Below are 22,456 nucleotides of genomic sequence, written 5' to 3' on the forward strand. Positions count from 1 at the left end.
TTTCTTCCAAGGACAGAAAGCACTTTCCTGAGAGCTATAGCCAGGAAGTATGGAGCAAATGTTTCGGGTAGGCGAGGGAGCAACAGTTTCGGGTAGGGGAGGGAGAGAGAGCGTGGCTCTTCCTCTTCCACTTGAGGGTAGAGGGTGGAGTAATTCAGGATGCATTCTTGGTGTTATTTTGGACACTGAGAAAGCCGGGTTTCTCTTCTCTTCCTCTTCTATTTATTTACTCATTTTTGGTTGCCACATAGGAACCCCGGGGAGGGCAGGCTTCTTGCAGCCCAACCCTGGGAGCTGTTGAGTGAAAATTATGTAAATCCTGAGAACATTGTCTGTGTGACAGAAGCTGTTCAACAATGATCTTCCTCTGGTATGACAAGGATTCATTAAATGTAACTGCTTGTGGTCCAAGAAGGGCAAAACAACAGGTGGAGGCGCTTCAAAAAGCAGCTGGAATGTGGCAGCCGATGTCACCCGAGCCTCATTTGCTCCAATAATGAGAGGCACAGTGATACAAAACCAACATGGCATTTACAGTTATGGCATGATAAATGTTCTCCTGTGCTTAACAGCAGATCACATAGTTTTTATTCCTGTACATGTAGATTAAAATAATTTGATATGAGCCCTTGCTTTGGCTTGTCCCAGTAATGGCCAGGAAGTCTTTGTAATTTGGTCAAGTGCACGAGTGAAGCGGCTGTCAGACAAAGCCCCTGGGGTGGCTGTCATTTGCTCAGCTGCCCACTGTGATGAAGTGATTTGGTGTAGCTATGGACACAGCATGGCAGAACAGGAGCTGTGTGTGCCACGGGGAGCATGGAACTTTGTGGTTTCTTTCAGCGGTGAGACGATCTCCTCCTGGCCAGCTGGCAAGCGTAGGAAACCAGATGATGTTCGTGTCCTACAACAGCCATGGGCAGGTGCATCGCTTCCAGGAGATGGCCTTGATTATTCCATTGGAAGAACAGCAAAATGAAAGTTATCCAAAAGCCTGGTGTCCAGGAGAGGGGAGCAATACCTGAGTAACTGTTCTGTAATGTGACCTCCAAAGCAAATGCTTGGACCTGGAAGTATGTGCCATCTGTGGCCAAAGGGACCAACAGCTTTCCTGAGATTATTTTGATGAGGAGTTGTCTTGGGGTGACTTTATGATGTGTACCCCCTATCATTGCTCTGTGCCCAGAAATTAATTTTGTGCCTTTCTGTGCCCTTAAACTGAGCCTGAGAGGGGGGAGAGGAAAAAACTGAGCGAACTTTTGTGTTTGAGTTTGAGTTTGTGTCTAGCGAATTGTTCTGTGAAGAAACACTAGGAAAAGTAAATGATTTCAAAGGTGACACAGACTTTGGAAGGAAAAAACATTTGGCCTTCAAGGAGGAGCAAGAAATAACCCAGGGATGCTGATTATGTCATCATTGTGACTTAAAATAAGTCAGTTTAATTCAGTGTCTGGCTGAGTCTTAAACCAGGCATACATTACATACTGACTGGAGAAAATTACCTCTTCTGGTGAAGGTACAAGGGGACAGGCTGTTTCAGAGCCCCAAAATGTTGGCATTTGCTTTTGTTCTGCTTGAACTTAAAATGGCAAGTGCCTTTGCAGTGGAGAAGAACAGTACAACAGAAATAACCCCCCCCCACCAGCAGGTAGTGTGTGCAGCACTGCCTGGGGAGTGCTGTAACAGCTGGCTGGAGAAGTAAGGCTTTCAGTCTCCTGCAGTTAAAAAAGCACTGTTTAAAAATAATTAATTCCCATGTCTGGAGCTAATGTATCTGATTTGTCAGACTAATACACAAACTCTTCCAGTGCCAGTGGGTCCATTTACCCCAATATTTATTGCATCTAAGCTTTCAGGACACTGTGATTATAACCACAAATGGAATACAAGTCTGTGGTGTACTCAGAGCTGGGGAAAAAGCAAGCAAGCACAAAATATCTGTGGTTTGACACAGCAAAGGACAGTCTTTGCTTGGGGATATTCCAGTAGAGCATATTGATTTCTGAAACAATTAACACATGATTACTCATGATCCATTTACTCTTTCTACCAATATATGTTCAGGCAATGATAGTCCAAAATCAGGACTGCTCTGGCTTTTACTGTGGTGAAGATTTTAGAGGGAATAAAAATTATCATACCAATTTCAGACAGCATAGATAAATTATTAAGCATCCTATAAAGAGTGAATTTATCACTTTTAGAATGAGAGCTGGAATGAAAGGAAAATGTGTTGAGCTAAAGTGTAAAGGTGAGTTATGTCCAGTGAGCACAACTGGTATATGAAGCTAATTGTTCCACTGTTTTGAACAGACCTGAGTGAGAATATCAATTAGAAGAATTTTATCCTTGAAACATAAAATTGTCTTCAGCATGGCCCAGGCTTGGGATCCCAAGAAAACAGGCCAATGAAAGATATAAAGTACAAGTTTGGGGCGACATATAGTTGTGACTATGGAATCAATCCTCTATAATAGTATTGAAAAATGTATTTTATGTAAGTTAACAGTAATATTGTGTTTCATTGACCAGGCCTTATTGAAAATTCACTAAAGTAAATTGCGTTCTTTGTGTTAATGGGCCATCTTAAATGTTTTGTGTAGAATTATTTGAAGTTTATATGGCGAGAAGAACAAAGAAAAGAAATGTTGAGGTGTTAGTTCTGTTAAAAAGTGTCTATATTTTCAGGTTTCTCTAGCATACTGTGGTGCAAATAAAATTGCAGATGTGAGTTAGACAGAAAAGGAGATCTGACATCTCAGTATGTCTCTGTATCCAGAAAACAACTTGTACAACCAATAGGTTGCACTCTTTGAAACTATATTTATAGTCACTTTTTCCTGTGGCATGGGAGAAAGCAGACTGTGAAGGTACAAGGTCATCCTCCTCCTGTTTCTTGTGTACATTGGCAGTCATCTTCCAGCACAGAGTTTTGAAGATTCAGCTGGGTCATGCCCTCCAAGCAAACTGGGATTCAGGCTCCTTTCCATCCTCAGCTTTATTTTTCACTTAGGCAGTCGTTATTCCAATGGAGGAAGATAAACAGGAGCAAATCCCCTTATTTTCCATGGCGTTTTTCCTTTCACCAGCTATAGGCTGTGAGTAACTGAGTATATGAACCAAGAAAAAGAAGGGAGAGGGGTTAGGGAAGGAGGAGAAATAGCACAGTGACTCACCCTGTCCACTATCTGTCTGAAGATTTATGTGCTCCCGTCTTAAATATAGAAATGATTTCATTCAATTATTAACTCTTGCAATCTAAACACTGGGTATGAAGGGGGCTCCTGGATGCTGATTCATAGTGATGGTTCTCTAAAGGAAAACTGGAGCAATCATGTATAATCTCTGCAATAAATCTTGACTAAAGCAGAAGATATGTATTTAGAAATGCTTTTATTCAGTGCCTGTCACTTCTGTGTCTTTTAAGCTGTCAGAAACATTAATGACAACTGATGGGTGCTCTTCCACAGAGATTGTCTTGTGGGCTCCAGATCCTGCTCAAGTGATGGGTTTTAAAGGATAACAAGACTTTCCTTTAACCTGTGGAAGCTTTGTAACATCCACATAATCCAATGAGGGTTTAATATTCCATGTTTGGAGGCTCACACTGTGCCAACTGCTCCTGGTAGGTCATTTACTCACTCAGACTACTTATGGTTTCAAATGGTGTCTCACTCACCTGGGCAAAGGGGCAATAACCCATCCTGAAAACAGATAGAGGCACAACCCAAAGGTATTGAACACCAGGTTTTTGTGTGGAACTGTGGGATTAGCTCATTTTAGTGAGCTGATAAGCAGAAGCACGTACTTGTTGGATGGTTGCAGGGAAGCCACACTGGCAGAAGTTTCATTAGAGGTGTTGAAAATGCCACTGTGTCAGCAAGGTGATGTAACAAAGTCAGCGAGACTTTGCTTTTCGTGGTTTCTGCTTCTCCACCATGAGAAGTTCTGATAAGAACAGGCTGCATTGGAAGATTGAGGATGGGAAAAGGTGCCAGGAAAGGCACTGTCAGGTTCTGAGTAAATTAATGCATCTGAGCTGCCCTAAATTGCCATGGGAAGAGTTTTGGAACTCCTGGAAATTTCCCTATTAATTTTAGGCTCTGAAAGCTAGGTGGGAGTCAATGGTGGAAAATATTTTATTTCTATTGCAGGAAACAGATGATTGTCCATCTTGTAACTGTGATGGTGAAGGCAGATACTCATTTAGTGCTCTCCTTCCAGACTGATCAAGCTCTTGGTTGAAGGGATCCTTAGATACTGAAATCAGAAATCAAACAATGCATCCTTCCCTCAGAGGCATTGAGGAAAAATATGGTTGCACTTTGAAGAGTGTGTGTTACTGTGTTCCCTTTACTTTTTGCAGGCCGATGATCTGTGTTTTATCTTGGTTTTTAGGAATTATAAGCATTTGTTTCTTCTTGCTTGCAAAGCTTCACTGACACGTGCAAATTTTTCGTTTTGTAGTGAACCTGTTTCATATTTCCAGGATCAACTTTCTTATTGATTTTCCGGAGGTAAAATGCCATGAAGAAGGAGAGGGACTAATAGGTCTGGTTCCCCTTATACAAGAGCTTTGTGAGCTTCTACACATTAATCCAGCCCCCTTTATCCATAATCTGCTTTAATTGTTTCACTCCTTCACTCCTTACCTGCCTCATATTCACTGACGCTTCTTTGCCACCAGGGACTGTGATTGAAAGTGGGAAAGCTGCTTGGCCATCAGACCCTATCAATCCAATTCCTTCCTGGGACGAGATGAGAGCTTAAAACCTGGAAGATGAAGTGGTGCAGCAGTTGTGGTCAACCTGCTGCTGACTCCTGGGTGATGGGGCTGCAAAGCAGAGACTTTGCTCTCTCCCTCTAAAGCTTTTAGAGGGTGAATCCTCCCTGGGAGACAAGGGAGAAGAAAGACAGTGAATGGGAATAGGTACAGGCAGAAGTGCAGAGGTCTCAGATGAATGCCCAGAACAAGCTGCAGCACACAAGGGTGCAGTCAGCCAAAGGGCTGAGCCAGGAGTGGAGGGAGTGGAGGCAAAGACACCATGCTCCAGAAGGAAGCATTTAAATCTTTTGTTTCCCAAACTCAGGCAAAAAAAGTGAAAGAATGTTGGAGTTTATTTACCTTCTTAGTTATTTCAAGGACAAGCCTAAATCCACTCTTGCCTGCAAAGGTAGCAGAATCTTTTTCTCGAAAGCCATTCTGAGTGAGTGAATGAGAGAAGGGAGTGTGTTGGCATTCTTACTAATACTTACTGAGATGCAGACTTGTGTAGTGAGGCAATTCTGCATTGATTAGATTGCCCAGCAGTGCAAAGCATGTGGACATTCCCTCACCTAACCAGTAGCATTGACTTACCAGGTATGTCTTGGACAGCAACTGTAGAAAACCACTGTCATTTGCACTGCAACCGCCTGTTATAAAAGAGCATTCTTAGGCAGGGAGATGAAGCCAAAAGTAATCTGATCTTTGTGAGCATCTATTTTGGACAATTATTGCTGATTAAATTTATTAATAACCACTCGGGAGCATACTGCTTGCACTTCGGATTTACCTTCTGTGGGAAGGTAAGTCTGTATCTGAACTTGGAACAGAAAAACAAGAAATACATCAATTTGGGTACCATTTGTTTCTTAAGATTCACAAAGAGTTTGCAACAAACCATGGAAACACCGGTGCTATTTTTTTTAGCAAGGGAGGCTAAACAGTTTCAACTTGGAAGTTTCACAGCCAGCAGTTGATTTTTAGAACATATTGTGGTTGTACACAAGGAGGAGCTGAAGACAGGAAAAGTACTGACCCTGAAAAGGGTAACAGTGAACTGTGAATGATCAGTGCAGTCTGATTCATCTACAGCATTTATGTCTATCTATAGAAAGATCTAAGGACATCAAGTGCTACACTCACCCAATAATGCCAATTATTTGTTGACTAGATTTGTCATCATCATTACTAGGGATACATTAGAAAAGCAATGTCCCAGATGAGATCAGGGTTTCCTTATCAAGATGAAACGCATACCATTGGCCTGCCCAAGGTAAAATGGAACAGATTAACATATGTTTTGCAAAGTGCAATCATATTTTTCTACAGTCTTGGTAAAAATGCTCTGTAAGTTCTTGCCTGCTGAGGCAGGTTTGGATCAGCTCTAGCTATATGTACATACTGGTCACAATCGGATACGTGTGCATGTCCTTTGCAGAGAAATGAGAAATTAGATATCCCATACTCCAGACTGGCTTCTCTGACTGCTTAGGCAAGGTGAATATGGGGACTCTGATTAACTCATCCTCTTTGGAAAAAAGCTGACCCACAGAGAAATCACAGGGTTGTGCTGTTTGGAGCCCAGCCTCAGGCAGTCCTGCTTCTGCCATCTGGAACTGGCACCAGGGCTTCCAGCCTTGCCTCGGCCCCCAGAGCCTGGGTGGTACTCAGAGCTGCTCCCTGCACTCCTCTTCACCATGCTGAGCATCTGGGGCCAAAAAGGGGTTTCAACAATATTTTGAGGGTGGGTTGGGCCAGAGATATATGTTCCCATCTGTATTAGTTCTTTGCTGTGAGGTGATGAGGCACTGCCATGGGTTGCCCAGAGAAGCTGTGGATGCCCCATCCCTGGAAGTGTTCAAAGACAGGTTGGATGGCTCTCTGAGGCACCTGATCTAGTGTAAGCAGTCCTTGCACCTGGCAAGGGTTGGAACTGGATGATCTTTAAGATCCCTTCCAACTCAAGCCATTCTATGATTCTGTGATATGATCCTATGATTCTACATAGAGCAACATTTTAAAATGAATTTGTGGAAAATGTTCACAGATAAACTGATGAACTAAGGGCCCAAATTACCCTTCCCCTGCACAGTTGCAATTTCCAGTTCATGGAGGGGAGGATGTGAAGGACTTGAAGGCTGGTTTTATAAGAGGGGCAGGGCATTTCCAACCTGCCCTGGTTGAGCTCACACCTGGAGCTGTGCCCCTCCTGATCACTTTTCTTCTGCTTGATGCAGAAGTGTTTCCCTGAGGAAGGCAATGCATTTGTGTGGCACACTAAGGAAAGTGCAACTTGCTCCCTGTAGGCAATCCTTTGCTGTAAATGCTGGGAGAACTTCTCTTAAATGTTTTTCCTATAAATGGTATACAGTCAGTTTCCACAGCAAAGGCATTGCTCACCTGGCAGAGCCATCCCTGATGTTACTGAGCATGAAGTTATTTTCTGTATGCATGTACTTGCTTAGCAGGTCCCCTATTTATTATCTGCTCGGGTAAGCTAATCAAATCACAAGGACACCACTGTGAGAGTAGCATTGTCATCAAGTAGGTCATGTGTCCTTGGTCTTGCAACCAAATTCAAGTTAACAAGGAGCTCGGGCTGAGCTGTATATTCTGGCTATGTGGGATTGGCTTAGCTGCCTGATAACCAAGCTGCTGCTTTCTGTGTGCTGCACATCTGCTTAAGGTGGTTGGGGCTGCAGAGAGGACAGACAGACTTTCCAGGCCTGTTACAGCACTGACTGCCAGCCTTGGTGTCCCTGTGGAACCCTGCTCTTGTGCTTTCTTTTTATTAACCTCACAGTCTATGTGATCTTCTGAACTAAAGACTGGGTCACTTGTTTGCTTGCTTGCTTTTTCTGTGGACAAGCAATACCTTTCTTCTCCCTCAAATCTGAGAACAAGCTGCTTCTCCTGGTCCCCCAAAACTTCTCCTGAACTCCCTTCTTTCAAACCAGAGGGAGAATGAACTGCCTCAGCATTTAGAAATAGTTTGAATGGGGATTTCATTTTGCCCCATTTAAGACATGGAAGAATCCCTGAATCAGGATTGGAATGAGGCCTGTTTCTCCAGTGTGACTGAAGTTTAGGTCCAGAGTTTTGCCCCAAGATCTGGTCTGTCCCTCTAGGGTGACATCAGCCTGGTAAGTGCAGGTGTGCTTTTTTGTCCTGCAAAGGAAACAGGAATACCTTTGTATTGTAGGGCAAAGGACAGTGTGACATTGCTCAGATGCCACTGATTTGCAGAGAAATCACACATTTGGTGCAGGGGAGCTGGTGTAACTTGTCCGTCTCACAGATATGAACCCAGGTGGCTGAGATGAAGCCTATGAAGATGTAGACAGTAAAAGGTTTGTTAAAGTATCACATGGCAAGTGTGTATTATGTGTTTGGCTGTTCTGCTGGTGAGGGAGCCAGCAGATGAAGTCCTGAGGGATCAGTTACTGTGTGTGTAACCCTTCTGCCAAGGCATGACTGGCAGCAACAGCAGCCACAGTCAAGTTTCACCCTGTTTGAAGACCCTGAGCTCAGTGGTCTGTTTTTCCTGGCAGAAACAATTGCCTGAGGAAGCAGAATTTTGTCAAGGCGAGGGAAACAGGAGAGTGTCCAAATAAATCACACCTTGTTCCTTTTTCCTAAAGAATGTCTAAATTAAAAAACTTGAAACAAACTTTCCTTAAAAATCTAAATAAAGATTTTCCTAAAAGCCTGGAACAAGGCCCCTCTCATTCTTCTTCCCCTGCCTCCTCCAGGCTTTCTATTACTGCTGTACCCTTAATCTGGAGGTATCTGGGAGACTTATTCCCCACTAGGTAGCACCTGGAGCCATAGTTTAGTGTTGGGCTTGGCAGTGCTGGGTTAACAGTGATTCCAGGGTCTTAAAGATGCTCTCCAATCTAAATAATTCTATAGTGAGCCAGCCTTTGCCCTGTGGTGAAAGAAATTGCAAACTTTCTGTAGCAGGAGGCAGATGCAGAGGCCCCAAAGCAGAAAGATGCACGGAACGGTACCCGAAACAAACCCAAAGACCTTGCCTTCCAGGAAGAAGGCTTTGCTAGGTTTTGGTCCTTGCCTTCCAGGAAGAAGACTTTGCTAGGTTTTGGTCTGGGGTGTGCTTGAAGGAGAGAGAGAAGAGTAAGAACAGACACATCAGGAAAAGTAGCAGAAACAGCTATGAAACACTGATGCCAAGAAACAGCAAAACCCCCTAAAAGTAGCTTTTGGCAACAGATTCCCTCTGGTGCACAGGGAAGCAGGGCACTACATACTGTCCACAAATTCTTCAAAGGTTTTACTCCTTTCAGTTTCTCTTCATCCGTGGGGTGACTTGAGTGTTTGCATGCAGCTGGTTAATGTGTTCTGATGTTCAAAACAGTCCCAGAGGGACTGAACTGAAAGGGAATGAGATGTTGGGAATCAGAGGGAGGCTGTTGGGGCTCAGCTGAGCTAAGATAATTCTGAAGGGAAAGGATAGTTGGGTACTGAGGGGAGAAAGGCACAAGGGCTGGGAAGAAACAGGAAGATGGAAGACTGTGAGTAGAGGGCGTGGGTCTGGCTTCTGGGGGCTTGTCCCATCCCAGGAACAAGCACAACTGGCTCTACCAGCTCCACTGGTGGGGCAGGCTCAGCTTCAGCAGCAGGTGTGGAGTCAGGCCCTGGTTTCTCTTCTATCTGGGGCACTGCTCGTTTGGGGGTTTTAGAGACAAACAGTTCTTTAATCCATACATTCTATTGCTGTACTTTTTCATCCTTCAGAGGTTAGGAGAAACATAGTCTGGGAAGAGAGCACACCTAAAATCAGCCCTGTGCGTGACGGTGCTGCGTGAGCTGCCCGCATCAGGTACTCAGTGATACCTCCTGCCTGCATGAGATAAAGTTCCGTGGCAGTGCTGTGGCTGGGTCAGGGATGTAACCCTGCAGGCATTTAACATCCTGGAAGCTTGATTAATGCTGAAGGGAACACTGAGGTGCTTTAGCTCACTGCCATTTTCACTTCTCATGCATCAAATGTGTGGAAGCATGCCGTGAATGCACAAAGAGGAATATTTAATAGCGATGATGTAATACCGAGGCGCTGGCTCGGTGGCTCTCTGGCATTATTCAACACATCTTTCTCAGCAGAATGATGGTAGTGAAATGAGATTTCATTAAAAGAGAGCAGCTCAGTGTATCGTTAAACATTCAGAGCAACGTCTCCATTTCCTTTCTAATGCTGTGCTGCTGAAAACACATCCCATCTCAAAAGCAAATGTTTAACTACAAATGTAATTTGTGAGAAAATAATTCTTTTTTCTTCTTCTTTTTTTGCCTTTGAAATCTGCTGAAAGCATGCATATTGGCAGAGCAGCCTTTCTTTCGGGGTTTTAATTTTCTTTTTCTTTCAAGGGAGCTGCATAAGAAAGTTGTTTGAGTGATTTCTCCCCAGCTATTCTGTTGAGTGATTCTTAATTACCCTCAGCGTTTGAAAGGTGAATGGTACTCTTACATAATCAACATTAATAATTCAGCTTAGTCCAAGAAAGCTTATTGCAGCTAGTTCTTTGATGCCAGAAAACCTCTACTAAAGCATTCTTTCTCAATTTTAATTCATAAGCTCCTAATAAAGCCAGTCCAGCGAAAGTATTTTAACCTGACTCCTACACTTAAAAACGCAGCTGAAATTATTTCAGTGGGCTGTGGCAAATAGGTATTGTAAATTTTAGTAGAAATGTAGTTTTTCACTCTGTTTCTGAATCTCAGGACTGTCATCCTTGGAAGAACAGAAATAATATGTATGGAAACACACTTTTCCTTCCTCTCTTTCTGTGTGCCTTTCTTCTTTCCTAGCTGTCCTCTCTGGTGGAAATGCTGCCATATGATGTGATTGGCATAAACAGAGGTGAACAGGGAGGGTGCTCCTTATACCAGGAGCATGAAAGGTCATGCAGGATTTCTAGAGTAACTTCCCATCACACTGAGCCATCACAACCCACTATTACAGAGTCAGCACAGTTACTGAGAGATAATGCTCTTGTATTCTTTTATTAAGGTAATGATGGAAAGAACGCACTGACTGACTGCTCCTATCAAAATTGCAATGTAAAGAAACTCTAGGGGAACAGAAATATTTTTCTAGCCTCCACTGTTCTATGATAGACAAGACTCTCCACAGGAATAAGTTTTATCAGGTCTGATGGTGCCATGCCATCAGAAATGTTGATGTCAGCACGGCCCATGAAACCTAGTAGGAACAGGGAACCTCTGGAAACACTTATTTCTTTGACACCACTGGGCTTTTTAAGAGCAGCTACTGGAGGGGGATGAATGGATTGCTGTCAATGATATGCCCAAGTTTTCATGTGTTAATTTACTTCCTTCTACACTAGCTAATTTCAGAGGGGTGAAGGTGGATATTTGTCTTCTGGTGATGCAGTGGGAAGAAGTTGGAGGTACAAAAGGAGGTTGGCAAGCTGGAGTCTTTAAAGGCTCAACTGCCCATTTCCTGCAGGGACCATATGCCATGGATACCTGTTGAGATTCTCACTGGCTAGAGAAAGAAAAATAGCTTCCTTTCTCCATTCAATCCTTTATAATTATTACTGAGATTTTCAAAAGTTGGGAGAGTCAAGGGAGATACTTGCTGTTCGAGCACCTGCAAAAATAGTCAATCCAGCATATACAACAACAAAAACATTGGGAACATTTCTGAAAGGAAAACATAAGAGTTGCCTCTCCCTGAAATGCCTAATCCTGCAAATGTGTTTTGTGGGAGTACCATCATTCCTTAGAACTATCATAAAGCTCAGCTGTTGGAAGCATTTTTACCTTACCTGTGGAAGATTATAGTTCTGGTGAACATTACTTCATCCTTTCCATTTCAGGACTCTAAATAACATATTGACCCATGGTGGTTGAGAGAACTCATTTCTATAGGCAGAAACACCCTTTTTTCATTCCTCAGCTTTTCCAGCTCTCAGACTGGCATAGTATTTGCAAAGCCTGTAGATACATTGGAAAGATCACTGCCTTGTAAAGTGCTGTGATACATCAGGATGTGAGATGCCGCAGAAGAAGAAAATACTTTGATTTTTCTTTTTCACTCCTGTAATATGCCCATGGGTGCTCTTGCTTCAGTGTTATCTTGATTCTGGGAGTCTGTCACTGCTTAAAAAAAGATAGTGTTTTTTCAGACTTGATCATTTACCTGCCTTCAAAAATTTGTGATTTCATGTCTTGGGTTTGAAAAACATTTGGCTAGCATTGAGGAAATGTTATTTTTGTCCCAGTAAGGGGAAATAATCCATGAAAATGATCATTGTAGATAATGCAGAGCAGAAGTAGCATGCAGAATGCTAGTGAGGACAGCAGACAGTTGACACTTGGATTTCCAGCTGAAGTAAACCCACATGGCTTGGCACAGACCAGGTGCTTCCAGAATCCATGGTGGCTCAACCTCCACAGCCCAGTTAACACCACGTGTTCAGAGTTCCCGTCTCCTCCCTGCACTGTGTTCTCTACTGCTGTGTTTGACTCTGCCAGGTTTTGAAGTGGATCGTTTGCCAGCTGAGCCATTTACTTCAGCCACCTGGAAATGGCTGTTTGTGTTGTCCCCAGTGAGGTGGAAACCACCTGAGAGAAGGCTGGCGTTCACTGGTGGCTCCACTGCTCTCCCTGCCTCAGGAGGGAGTTTCTGACATAGCCAGGGTGGGATGGTCTTGTACAGCTTTCCATTGTGGATGACCAAAGTAGTTTTTTTTTCTTTTTACTGCAACATTTGTGATGAAGTTTTTGAGAGTTCATTAGCTGTGTTGTAGCTGTCTAGGTATTAAATATTACAGTGATTTTTTGGCTTTTAAAAGAGTCTAGAAAAATGTTTATTATAGGCTATTTAATGGTGTTCATTTCATGTTCATCTATTCAGCATTATGCTTCATTAGCTGTGGGCTTGTTGGATGACGACATGTAATCAATCAATCATGTACCATTTGTGGTTATTCTGCTCATAAAGGCAGATTTATTTGTTTTGGTTTCCAGACTGGAATGCATTTTTCTTGTGCTTTTGCAGTGCTGAGCCATAGATAAGACCGGTTGTTAGTCTCTGAGAGATCTGTCTGCTCAGGAAACTGTGCGAAGCAAACAAACTGCCTCCTTAGTTAGAAGGCTGAATTATTGGCTGCTCCTGGTTTGAATGAGTACATGTCATCTTTCTCTCAAATTAATACATTATTACTCACATGAGAAGTCTGATTATTTTCGGTGGGAATTCCTAGTTAGTGCTGTGTGGGAAGACCCAGCAGAAAACCCTGTGGTTATTACTGGTTATCTTTGCAAAATAGTCTTCATGGAGGCCCTGTGGTCTTTAGGAAAGGATGAAGTGCCATTTGGAGCTCTGGCAATGGTACTGGGGAAGCCTTGGGAGCCCCACATCCACTGTGAATTTGGAGGGATAGCGCTGTAAGCCCTTTTTACAAGATGAAACATTAGTCATTCCTTATGGCTACATCTTGTGAATAATTTATAAATGTTATGGCTGTTGGGAAAAAAATGTGCAGCATAGATTTCCAGAGAAAAGAGGGAGGAATGGTAAGGTCACATTGAGAAAAGATGTAAGTTCGGAAAATTGCCATTACCCCAAGAAATCCCTCCGACCAGTAAAATACAAAAGTTTTTTACCCACTCCTTCCCACTGTAAATTTATTTCTCTGAGCACACAACATTTTTGAGGGTTGGAAAATCTGAGTCTGGATCAGGGAAGAAGCAGTTGGAGTTCCCTGCAACAGGCAAAACCAAAGGTAATTGTTAGCTCTGCATGAGCATGAGCTAATCCAGAGCCCGTGCTTCATTCCAGTTCTTACTGGCCAAGAGCAGCTGTGAATAGACAGAAAATGATACAGTGCTGCAGCCAGGGCTCTGGCTATACGGGCAGTTCATCATCAGCTCAGAGAGAGCTGCTCTTCTTCTTCCACCATGGAGCTGCATTCTTAGCGCTGCTCTTTGCAATCTTGTGACTTTCTCTTTGTGCTGAATAACAGTTAATTATTTTGTGAAATCCACGTGGAGATGCGTAGAGTCCTCACTGCTCTAGAGTCATATGATGTTGAGCAAAAAGCCAACAATTTTGCTGCTGGAAAATGTGAAATACAGCATTCTTATCTGAAGCAAATAGCCCCACCGGTTTTCTATTTGTGTACATGTACACATGACCTCTTTTGACTTTGAAGTGTAGTTATAAAGAGAAATCCATTTGCTATTATTTGAATTTCAGTCATGCCTATATAGAGAGAGGAGTCCCTTTGGGATAAACCTGGTCGCAGTCACTACCTCAAAAGTAAAATTGAAGTAATGGTCGAGTTGAGTGGGGACAGCTGGGGAGACAGAGTTGCTCAAGGTCATAGGAAAGAGGTAAGATAAGCAAGGTGTCCTGAGTTATGCCGGGTAGGAGAGCTGCTAGGCCATCTGCCTCTTCAAGACATGGTTAACCTCTTCTGCAGCCAATCCATGGGATCTCTTAGACTGTGAAGGTCAGCTTCTGCTCCAAATCAGGTGGCAGGGACTCGAGCCGGGGTCTCACACATATCAGGGCAGCATTCCGTACAGCAGTCTTGGAACACACTGGGTAGTATCCAGTTTGGCCATGCTTCAGCCCTGTGGTGCATTCACAACACGCTGGTCAGCATGACACAGGAATATTTCAAATATGTGAGGAGAAAGGGGAACAACACATGGGGACATGACGCGGGAGGTTGCTTTCCACTTCGATTCAGCATCCCTGGTTTCTTTCATTTTAACTCTGGTATGGTATTTACACCTCTGGGTGGGTGGAAATGGCAGCTTCATGTCTTAATCAGCAGCTTAAGCCTGCTAGTTTTGAAAAGTTGTTGGTGTGCACAGTGATAGACAGGTGTAGAGTCATCCTAACAGTCATCCATTGGCTGTCTGGAGAAGAGAAATGCTCCATTTTACCCATAGTTGTGTTAGTTTACAGAGAAACTCTGTGGTTCAAAGAATAACCATTGCTCCATCTGAACAAAAAACTGGCAAATGTTTCCAGCAGCAGCATGGGCAGGGTCAGGAGACTAGAAGATAGAAGATTTAGGATGTAAAGATACCTGTGTATCACACAGATACACGCTGACCCACCATTTCCTCCAATATTTGAGCAGCTCCATTGATGGGAGCTGACCACAAGTGAACGGGACAAAGTTTTTGACTCTCCCTATGTGTGTTTTGCTCAGCACCACTGGAAAAGCTTCTAAGAGCTATTTGCTCCTAATCATTCTCAAGCAACGAATGAATGGGAAAGAATCTTACTAGAATGATTTAGTGTTCGTCACGCATAATAAATGAATGGAGTTATTCACTGGCAGTCACACAGCTCTGGCTAATCCTCTTGAAGGTCACTCGTACCAGTCACCAGCCTCTCGTCACAGCTACTGCAGTAGAGAGCAATGTATTGAGGACTGGGAGCTGTTTAAAAAAGTGGGATCATGTCTGTCCACCAGTGTGGGTTTGTTCTTCACCCTGATTCCTACACCTCACATCATCAAGGACTATCAAAGGGAAGACCAGGAACAGATGAAAATGCAGTAACACTGTTTGAATTATTAAATCCTCCCAGCCTAAAAGGAAAGAGCTGTCAGTGTTAATCGTTCTCTAGGGAAGTCAAAGCAGAACAGTTTGTTCTGGGATGTCCTCTCATGCCCAGATATTACACTAACCAGTTTGCAGGGCATCTGCAACAGCTTCCTCTTGGTGCAAAACCATCTGACTGGAGGAGAACTGGATTGCAACATATTATTAGCATTTTTATTATGTGCTACTTAAAGTTCTTCAAAAAATCCCCTGATTTGAATTTTGCTTTGTAATTTCCTTCCTCAGTTCCTGAGTCAGACAACACCAGAGGATAACAGCAATGTGACCTCACCAACAAGAAATATCAAGGAAATGAGGCTATTGTAACGATCTGGAAGGTGTACGTGGGCACTCCTCACTCCCTGGGACTAAAAGAGACCTTAATTGTGTTACCACCCACCTCTCACAGCTACAGCAGTCTTCTGGTGACTGTTCCCTGCCTGAGTGGGTCGGAGCACCACAGGAAGTGGTAATGTATATGGATCATTTGCAGTGTACTAAAATTATACTTTGTGTTTCAGCCTAAGGGAACCCCAACTGTATTACCCACCCAAGGGCATATTGCCTGCCAAGGTGTGGCTGAGATCTGCAGGCACAAGGCTGAGAGCTGTGGATAGTGACACGAGTAACACATTGTCCCAGCTTGACAAGGATTTTCCCTGCCAAGGGGTCTGTGAGTTGTCTGATGTAGACAAGTACAGAACTGCTAGAAAAGGCCATATTTCTTTCCCATTTCCCATAGGTGTGAGGTGATCAGAGCACCTGAAAGGCAGAAAGTGATTAGAGACAAACGTTTTCTTTTTCTTTCCCTTTCCCTTTCCCTTTCCCTTCCCCTTCCCCTTCCCCTTCCCCTTCCCCTTCCCCTTCCCCTTCCCTCTTTTCTTTCTTTTCCTTTTCTCTTTCCTTTCCCCTGAATTTTCAAATTTTCCCAAACTTTCCTTTCCCTTCTTTCTGCCTCCCTGAAGTGAATAACTTTAGATAATCATTCATTTTTGGTTCACTGCTCCTGGGTGTTGTCTTTGGTGTCCCTGCAAAGCCAGTCTTGAGGGACTGGCTTCCTGCCATGGTCAGGGCTTGGTCTTTTGCCTTCTCCCAACAGCTGGGCCAGGTATCGATCCCATTATTCTAAAAAGATGCAGACCTTAATTAAAGATACTGAATATTCCTGTATGACAGCAGGCTACTGCTTAGTTACATGGACAAGGAGAACTGAGTAAATGGTGCCTATTTACAGCACAGAGGGCCTTAGTCTTCACTGACAGCACTCCTGTTGTCTGTGGAGCCACAAGCCTGCTCATAGGGGTGAACCTGAGGCCCTGGGACCCCATGAATCACTGTGCTTATCCAGTTCTTTTCACTCTGGATTTACTCTGGAGCAAATCCAGATGAGTGCAAACTGCTGTTATCTATTCCAGGAGCCTTGATACACTCACATTGGGTGCTTCAGAGAGTAAATACAGGGGTGTTGGCTCATGTATCTTAGTAAGGATTGAGTGTGTCTGCCTTGAGAGGAATGAAAAATGTACAGGCAAGAAATATCATTCTCGCAGAGGCTGTGCTTAATCCACTAAATGACTCCCTTCTGTGGGTTAAAGTCAGCTCCCACGTATCTCCTCTCCTTTTTCCCAGCTATCTTGTGGAGATTTCAAGCATGGGCCACACCATGGGGGTTCCCGATTTGCCTGCCTCCTATCCTGTCTCTGGGAGTGTGTTTGTGTCATGAGTGCCGTACTGGTGAGTCCAAAATGCAGGCAAATTTCAAAGGGCCCATGTTGCTGCTCTGCAAGATTTATTTTTGGCAGGCTGTTAATAAATAAAAGGACAGTGAAAATACAGGTCACAGAATACAGCAGTATCCACTCCTGTTCTTCTCTGCTGGGCTCAGTGGAGTGATGCTAATCCGGCCTCTTTCTCCTTCCTCATCAGCCTTCCATCTCAAAACCAGTTTTGCTCACATTCAGGTTGTAGGGACGTGGGAGTTCAATTTGCTCACTTGGCAGCTCTGAAACCTGACAAGCCCTTCAGAACTAGAACCAAAACCCTCTTCTCTGTTTCCTCCCACAGATTCCTGTTTTCAGCTGTGGGGAACAACCCCCTGTGCATTTTAAATTTTTTTTTTCTCACAAAAAAGACACCTTCCCTGCCCTGAAAGTCCTAATGATATTAAAAGCAGGCAAGGAACTCAATGCCACGAGTCCCACTGCACACACAGACCTTGACTGTGATGTCAGCCAAGCTGATCCCTGAAGCTGTGCTTCAGAGGCTTAGCTTGTTGTTATCAGGGTCTGGCAGGCAAACGGCACCCTGAACTTGGCTGCTGCTCAACTCCATCTCTAAAATCCTCTTTCTCACCTACCTCTAAGTTAAAACAATTCCAGCTCTATCATAGTTAGGAGTGCAAGTGGAGGAGATGAGAAGTTTGGAAGTAGGCTAGGCTATTTCTTCTTACAATGCTTAATTGCCCTCTGGAAGTGCCCTCATTGTGCTAAGTCACATCACTGTTGCTCAGCTTTCCCATGGCACCTGGCTGATCCTTCTGCTTCAGTGGCACTGTCCTTCCTTCCTCCCTCCTTGCCACACCATGCCATTGTGACTTCGTTTGCCATCAGATATTCTGGCTGTTGCCTCTCCCTCCTGAAATCCCTTATCCCATGGTATTTTGTTATATGGTACAGTAAGAGAGGAGACAAGGTGAAGGAAGAAGTGAATTTTGCCAGCATTGTACCAGACTTTGGTAGGAAGGGGTGATGGCAGAAGCCCAGGTGGAAGGAAAATGTGGGACCAGGGGACAGAGAGAAGGGAAAGGAGAAAGTAATCGTAACCTGCCACAGAAGTGACAGATAGCAAAATCAAGTAGGGTCAGGCTTACAGTGCAGCCAGTTATTCTGCCAGTAAAGATATGAGAGCAACTAATAGAATCTTTTGCCCCAGGGTTTATTTCTCCTTATTTATATCACCATTACCGAGAGAGACACGACATTGCTGAACAATTGCTTGCTTCATTTCAGGAGCATGGAATGGTGAGTTGCTCTGAGGAGGAGGAAGAATCCTGAAGATGGTTATGAAAAATTGGTTTTTTTCAGCCTGAGTGAAGGAAAAATGTGATTGAAAGAGTCTTAAGTGGACACAACAACTAATTCAAGATAATGATGTTGAAAGAAGCACTGTTTTTCCAAGTGATTTTCGTAATGAAGGAGGCGAATCCATGCCCAGCCCTGGAATCTCTTACTTAGAAACCTTCTAAATAATTTATTATTGATAATAATCTTGGTTTTGCTTATTTTAATGAGGCATCTCCAGTGAATGGTTTGGTTTGGGTTTACTTCCTTCTTTGCTTTCATGGCAGAGTGGTCTAGATTTTCCATATATTGAATTTTCCATAGGAAAATTATTATTTACTTATGCTTATTAAAGAAATTCCTCTGCTAATTTCAGGGTGGCAACTGAGAGCCTCTGCTTTCTATTTTGAACAGGGAGGAGTCAAGAATATTTCAGATATTCCTCAGCCTCCAGGCAGGATAAAACATCAGATTAACAATGTACTGGGGTTGTTAATGGAGAAGCTGGAGAGTGCAGACAAGCCCTGCACTCATTTCTAACACTGTTTGGACATTCATTAAAACACTTTGTTCAAAAATGAATTCCTCTAGGATGTTGTCGCTGGTGTCATCCTTCCTAAAGACTGGATCTGTTGACCACATGAGGCAATGGGGCAGCTGGACCACCCGTGACTCTGTGTCGTTTTCAATCATTTTGTTATTTACTAGAGGGTAAATTTTACCATACTAGTGTGTAGGAAGTTCATTCTTCTCCAGACAATTTTACAACTGTCTCAATACAGAAATGAAGCCAGCTTTAAAGTAATTTGTTCAGATTTGAAGCAATGCCATAAAAGAGGAAGTTTTATCAGCTCTACTGCAGTGGCTGATAAACCCCTCTAAGTCAGTACAAAACCAGTTTTAAGTTAGTATGGGCTGTGTAAGAAAAGTAAGAGCCATACTGAATTTCCAGAAACAAAGTTCTCTTGGATATCTTCTGTGCTTTGGAGGGCATGCCTGTCTGCCCCAAGTGCATGTCCAGTTTGGGGCTTTTCTTAGGAATCCAGGATGAAACTTGATTTTTGCAAATGCTGAGCCTCAGATGCTCTCATGAGCTCCTGGTGGACTTGCAGTCCAGGCAGAACATGTTGAGAAATGAGGTTCTCTTTTTCCCACACTTTCCAAAGTTATGACATCTGGTTTTAACACTCAAGCATTTAAGTAATTTTCACTGAAGAATGCAAGAGACCACCCAGAATATCCACCAGCCCAGTGGTTAGGAAACTCATCTGGCTCTTCTGGTGTGACTCCTTTTCTCTGTTTCTGGTTTTGAGGAGAAATTCATCCTGAAGCTGGAAGCTGGAAGAATATAATCAAGTCTTACTGTGACAAACAACATCCAAACATTGTAATGAAGAAGGGGCATGGGAAGTTTTAATGATGGCAATGAAATCAGAAGTTTCTTTTCTGGAAGGATTTCTCAAGTCTTCCCAACAGTAGTTGAAACATTGTAACTCTGCTGCAAGAGCCAGTATGTAAAAGTTCTTGCAGCTATACTATAGGTCAGTAAATCTGCTGCCCAGTGTTAGTGACCTGGCTTCTGGAAAGAATTGATTCTACAAATCAAGACACCTCAAGGTCGCCAGATTGGTGTGATGAATTAGTGCGAAGAGGGATGGTTAATCTCTGTGGTGTGAGACATGGCAATTGGGCCAAGATTCGCAGAATCACAGAATTAACTAGGCTGGAAAAGACCTTTGAGTTCATTGTGTCCAACCTATGACCCAACACCACCATGTTAACCAGCCCATGGCACTGAGTGCCACATCCAGGCTTTCCTTAAACACCTCCAGGGATGGTGACTCCACCAGCTCCCTGGGCAGCCCTCTCCAATGCCCAGTCACTTTTTCTGTGAAGAACTTCCTCCCAATGTCCAGCCTAAACCTTCCCCGGTGCAGCTTAAGATGTGTCCTCCTGTTCTGTCTCTGGTTGCCAGGGAGAAGAGACCAACCCCTCTCTGTGCACAGGAGGCTCCTTGATAGAAGAACAGGTAGAGGAATTAATGTTGTTGTGATGAAGTGCAGCTTTACAATCTGCAGTCCCCTAGAGTGGGAGAAACCAAATGGCATGAAACACTATTAGGATCTATAAGGAGCAGTCATGTGTTGTGTTGGAGATGATCTGGACTGGTCCCTGCACTGTTCTTCCCTTTCTCCAGCTCTCCTTCCTCTAAATTACTCTTGCACACATTCACACTTACCCAACCTATATGGAAATAATTAAAGCTTTGGAGAGGAAGTGTTTCCCGTGATAAATTGGTACTTGAGCACTGTGGAAAATTGACAACAAATTGCCTCTGACAGGATTAGGGATCCCTGGTGAGGGATTGTGTGGAATCTTGAGAGACACCTGCTCCCCCTGTAGCGCTCCCCCCATATCCCTGCCTCTCGCAGCCCTGCAGCTCAGCCAGGCTGCCCCACCGCCTGCTTCCTCCTTTGGAGGAGCATGAAAGCAGCTTAGCAAAACAGAATAAATGTGTGAGGCTGGAAGGGCTCGCTGAGCACCAGCCAGTGTCAGAGCAGGGTCACTGCTGGCTGTGCCAGTGCAGGCTGAGGTGCTGGCCAGTGCTGTTGGACAGGAACATTGCTTTTGCAGTCTGAGTAAAAGAATGCCATTGAGTTTTGCTTCCTCCACCTATAGCAGTGAGAGACCTTCCTTTTTTCTTTTTAATTTCTAGGCCAGTGTTGGTACCTGAAGGAAATTGTACATGAAAACCAGTAAGACTCTGTGGGGAAAGCAGCTAATTTCATCACAGTACCAGCCTCCACATCCAGCTTTATGTACTTGTGTTCAGCCTTCTCTAACTGGCAGTACTGGATTTTGATTTCTAAGCCTTTTTTCCCCCTTCTCTCCTCAAGCACTGAGCTCTTCTAGAACAGAATCCCACTGTTTGTGTTGGATGCATCTCCTTTATGAAGTGAGACAGGCTGTAGCAAAATTTATTAGAATGCACCATAGAGGGGGTTATTCCCTTGGTAGATCTGAGTTCATATAACCAAGCCAAGAGCTGGAAGGCAGTGGCACTATCTACAGCTTAATAGCAGCCACCTGAACCCAGGAATCACTAGCCACATGGGGCTGGCAGGGAAATAAAGGCTCGTTACCCATCCCTGTCACAGCTGTGGCAAACCAAGGTGTTTTAGGCCAGCAGAGCTGGATAACAGTGGGTTGCTCAGCCCTGACTATTTGCAGCATCTCGGCGTTGGAGCTTGTAACCAAGGGCAGTGAGCAGTCTGATCTGACTGAAAGTTACTGCTGGCAGCAAGTAAGACTTTTTTTGATGTTATGGGCTTGTTATGATCTTGACATTTTCAAACCTGCTGGTGCATCCATGCTCTTTTGTCCCAGCAGAAAAAACATGGTGAAAGGCCTCTGTCGGGCAGTGTGATGTGGAAACAGTTACTGTGTGTGATGGCTTTGTGATGCAAGGCCCTATTACCAACCATTTTCTCCTTCCATTATGGTTTCTAAAGGCTTAAGGTTTGTTGCTATTATGTTTAACTGGATATGTGGCTAATGTCTTAGAAAGCTCAGGGACAAAATTACATCTGCAGAGGCTTCACCTGCTGAGCCTCTATTTCAGGTGTTTAGTGTAAACTGCTGGGACATGTGCAGCCAAATCTGGAGCTTTGTTTTCTTTCAACAGTGGCAAACTAATGTATTTGAGTGTGTTATGTGTGAACTGTGGACTTTTACTTCTGCTGAGCAGATTTTGCTTGTTTTCCTTGCTCTGTAATGCTTCTCTCTTGTTTTATTAGCAAACCAAAGTCACCTTGAGTGTAGTGTAAGCAACACAGTCTGTGTAGGATTGGGGTTGACAAATCTGCCAGGTTTTCCTGGGGTTAGTAATTGCTTGGTTTTAAAGTTTGTTAGAGAGAGATGCTACTAATAATTTTAAAAAGCTGTCTGTACCAACCAGAGGCTTTTGCTGCCACCTGTGAGAGCTGAGGGGCCCTGATGGCACTGGAGGCTGCCCTGAGGGTCC

At 43.8% G+C, this 22,456-nt stretch overlaps 1 protein-coding gene across 4 annotated transcripts in view; it reads left to right on the plus strand.

Moving 5' to 3' along the window:
• Window positions 1-22,456, plus strand: part of DUSP10 (dual specificity phosphatase 10) — a 179,079-nt gene that overhangs the window by 68,534 nt on the left and 88,089 nt on the right. For 2 of the 4 annotated variants that reach the window (XM_069009484.1, XM_069009485.1), the window contains exon 1: window positions 21,603-21,736. The exons of the other annotated variants lie outside the window; for them this stretch is intronic. The gene's annotated coding sequence lies outside the window, so the exon portion shown is untranslated. Of the gene's footprint in view, window positions 1-21,602; window positions 21,737-22,456 lie in introns of those variants that run through there. 4 annotated transcript variants of the gene reach the window in all.

The sequence above is a fragment of the Aphelocoma coerulescens genome, chromosome 3 (assembly GCF_041296385.1).
Source record: "Aphelocoma coerulescens isolate FSJ_1873_10779 chromosome 3, UR_Acoe_1.0, whole genome shotgun sequence".
Classification (NCBI taxonomy): domain Eukaryota; kingdom Metazoa; phylum Chordata; class Aves; order Passeriformes; family Corvidae; genus Aphelocoma; species Aphelocoma coerulescens.